Genomic DNA, 4,101 nt, shown 5'->3' with positions numbered 1-4,101 from the left:
TCCAGCGATTTTAGGAACGCTTCAGATAACTGGTCAACAATGAGTACCAAGATGGCGGAAGTGTGCTTAGACCGAAGCGTAGCTTATTTTGTGACTCTAGCAAAATCATAGTTTGACGTCAAACCTAGAAACGAAGAAACGGAAGACAGATCAATTCGAGCGACCAGCAATAACCATAAAGTAATAAATAAATAGTAATAAATAAAGAAAACAGCTTGTGCACTCACAAATGACTGCAGTAGTGGGAAAAACGCCGGCGTAAGAGCTTAGCCAAACCCAGCTAGAATAATCGCAGTCTGTGAACAGCCCCCTTCACCTTCACGTAAAGTCATCACATTCGGATGACGTCAACTCAGCAACTGGGCCCGAGCAAGACGCCGTCCGTCCTTCGACGTATTGATTGGACACGAGGTCCAGCCGACCGGTTACGTAGCACTCGCGTCCAATCTGCATCTGCGCTCGATCATGACGTCAGAGGGTTTGTGCACGGGATTTGATTATTCTACCTGGCGTTTCGTTGTTTGCCAAATAACCTTTCTTGGTCAGCAATGCGGACGTTTGTGAGACTGAGAATAGAATGACGAGATATTCAGGGTTTTACGAAGAGGCGCTGCACTGTAGGGAGACAGAAGGTTCTTGCCATCAAAAGCGTGCGCAAGAAGATACACGGCCCACTTTTAATACGTTTACTGTCGATAACACGCGCCAGTTTTCCAAATGTGCGAGGACACCGAGGGGTGTCCTCGCACATCTCCCCTGGTTGGACCTTCGGAGCGTACACCTTCAATGTGTCTGGAAAGTCCCTCATGGTTAAACCTCGATTTAGACACGAAAACGTGCTAAAGCATCTGCACAAAAATGTAAGAAAAAAAAAATGAGGCTAAGCTTGATAACGCACACTGAAAAAAAAAAAAAAGTATATACCGTCGGTGTGCCCCGAAACACTGTAATAAACTAATCAAGTTACATGCAAGCAGTTGGTTCATAAATAGCTACATGATAAGTTAGCTACGTATTGCAACTCTCCCACTTAAATGTTAAACGGTGTTGTGTATGTTCGGTACCTCTCGTTTAGTCCGCGTTTCCTCGCATGCTTCACACGTCGCCCACTCCTCATTTCAGCAACCGCGCTCAAGCTACTGTTTAAAACGTGACTCGAGCTAAAGAGAGAGAGGATGCCGTTTTTTATGCTTGGGGTGTACTCTGGCGTTACAATGTTGCTATCTTGTGATTTCAGCTTTGGCACACGTCCAAGGCAATTGACCAGGGACAGGGAGTGCTTGAATGATAGAGAGGAGAATATCAACTCCGAAAATGAGCCACGTAAATGAACCTACTAAAGAACCATTATCAAAAGCACACGTCGTTGATATTTGGTGATACGTTTGAAAACAAAATAATAGCCTGAAGATGATTTCAAAACATTTTCGTAGCATATCTAATTTTGATTTTTTGCAACCCTGGAAAGTTCTCTTTCTCGTTCTACCCCCCCCTCTCTCTCTCTCTCTCTCTCTCTCTTACTTTTAAGCTTAGAAGTTTGTTGTTTAGCATGATGCTACTATAAAGTTTAGGTACGAATCAATGAGTTATAAAAGGAACATAAGTGACAAGAGGATGTTGAGAGGAAAGAGCACAGTGTGTTTCAAGGTTCATCAAAGAAAATTATTTAGGCTTTTAAATTTCGTTACATCATTACCTCATTATCGGGGCAATGTCCAGGGTGGTCATAGCATGCAGTATTCAGAACAAAAAACAACAATATACAAGCCTGATTATGCTAACAAAGACTGGTAAGTACAGAATGTGCTACAGGCCTTTCAGAAAAGAAACGGAACCCCCTACCTAAGATTCGCGTTCATTTGTGACACATGCTGTGAGATATGCCACTATACTTCGTCTTACAGAACCCAGAGATCCTGGGTTCAATTCCCACCCCAGCCCGTTTCGATCTGGATGAGCATCGTACCAGCGTGCGATCGTGTATCCCGACTGCGTGGTGCACGTCGAAGAACCCAGGCTAGCAGTTGTACTGCACTGGCCACAGCTGGGAGACTCGCCGCCCGTTGGGGAAGACCAAGTTCTAGGCTGTATAAACATACACGCAACCCAATTTTATACTTCGTCTTACCTTGGCATTGACTGACTGCGATGGCTGTGCAAGCACTAGCGTTTAATTACAGTGTAGTTTAGTCTTGACCGCCTTGATTGAAGCAATCGCTGCACGAGTGCTCGTGCAGTAGCCGAGGCTTTATCCAAAGCAACTAGCTCGCGCTTTTAGTATGTGCGGGTAACAAGAGTCCATGCTAAGGCGAGACGAAGTATAGATGACTAGAGAGGCCGCGAAGCGCGCGAGCTTTCACGTGCCGCGTGAATGATGTCGCTCTTTGCCTGGTCCGAACCACGTCCGAACCAATGTTACTAGAACGCTTGTCCGAACCGTAGAGTAATTATAATGCACGCTAGAGGTTCAACTGGCGCTATGCCGCGGCAAATTCAAGAAGACAGCAACCAGTAGACGACTAACTTCCGGTAACGCCTTTCTATGGAAAAAACAGTATGCATTTCCTGCGCTTGATAATAAGAGCAAATAGGTAGATTGGAGCATTTCTTATTCATGCAGACAAAATAATTGGTCAGTTATGGCGTTTCTCTAATTTCGTGGCATTAAAACGGTGCTAAAACAGCTTCTTATGCGTACTTATGTGCTCTGAAAGGACACTTTTAGCGCGAACATGGCTTCCGCGCTTTCCAGCGTGGGGGATATACGTGCCAAACGAACGAACGACATGTGGAAAACCAAGAAAGACGTCAAGAACTACGCAGTAACAGTGAATCAGTAACTTTTTGTGCATGCAGCCTATCAAAATAAATTGAAAGTCACGTAACATAGTCTTATTTGCAAAAAAATAAGTACTGCTTTATTCTTTCTCCTCATGAATATGGGCGAAGATGCTTGTTCTGTGTGAAAAACACTACACGCACGCTCGAAATATTTCAAAATAGGCAGAAGCCACAGAACTGATGCCCGATAAAAGCTGCCCGACATAGGAAATCATAGAAAGACACACCTTTCATAGGCTACGTACTTTATTCTTTATGTTTCGATTGTTTTTTAATCGCTCGTAAAGATGCAGGACGTGGTCATTTTCATGTACGGACAGGACGGGCATATTAGCAAAATACAAGCACCACCGGAACGCTGGCGAACCTTGAATGCGCTCTACGTTCCCTTTGATTGTTATATTACTTAGAATCGTCGCTCGTTTTTACATACCTGGTATGGAACAGAGGTTTGGACCTGATATATAGCGAAGTTTGACAGCGTGCAGTGGTAAAGAAAGATGTTGTAACTAAAGCAAATAAACTTTAACGATGCTAATAAAGGTACGTATTATTCGGTACGACCCAGATAACAAAGCTTATCTACGTTATTTTCCGGCGAAGAGGCAAAATGCACGCCCGTTTTCCCATAGGAATGCACAGGAACACCTCAAAAGTAGACTGGTTGCTGTCTGCTTCAACTTGCATCCGGTAAGTATCATAGACACTAGTTCCAGTTGAACATCTAGCGTACATTATAATAACGGTATGGTCCAAACCACCGAGCCTCATGAAAATTATAAAAAAATGAACTCGAAACTTCTGACGGATGAACCATTTCTTTCCAAATTTGACGTGACGTGCACCTAAAAGAAGGCAGCGCGAGCGAGCGCAGGGAGGTATTTAAACAGGAGGTGAAATGAAAGGGGTCCTGAAACGATATCGGGTTGAAATGTTCATGACTTTGCAAAGGATCAGGAATAGTCTTAGTCTGGACTAAGTATACTCGCACAGACCAGCACTGATTCAGAAGCTTTTTTGTCGCGGTGAAATTGCGAGGATAAAAGGGGACTATTTCTTTCAGTCTCACCTTCGCAAGGCTCGATGACGGAATTGTCGGATCGAAACCACCCGCCTGACGACAGTCGAGCGCGACTCATATATTGTAGACGAGAACTGCGTGAGGACTCGACTTCTGCTGGTAACAATCAATGCCTCGGCGGACACACTCGGGTATACAGTGGCTCGTGTCCGACCACTGCGGTGATGAAAATAGCCGAA

The sequence above is a fragment of the Ixodes scapularis genome, unplaced genomic scaffold (genome assembly GCF_016920785.2).
Source record: "Ixodes scapularis isolate PalLabHiFi unplaced genomic scaffold, ASM1692078v2 PGA_scaffold5__190_contigs__length_132052651, whole genome shotgun sequence".
Lineage (NCBI taxonomy): Eukaryota > Metazoa > Arthropoda > Arachnida > Ixodida > Ixodidae > Ixodes > Ixodes scapularis.
The sequence above is the reverse complement of the archived record's forward strand: the minus strand, read 5'-3'. Positions refer to the sequence as shown.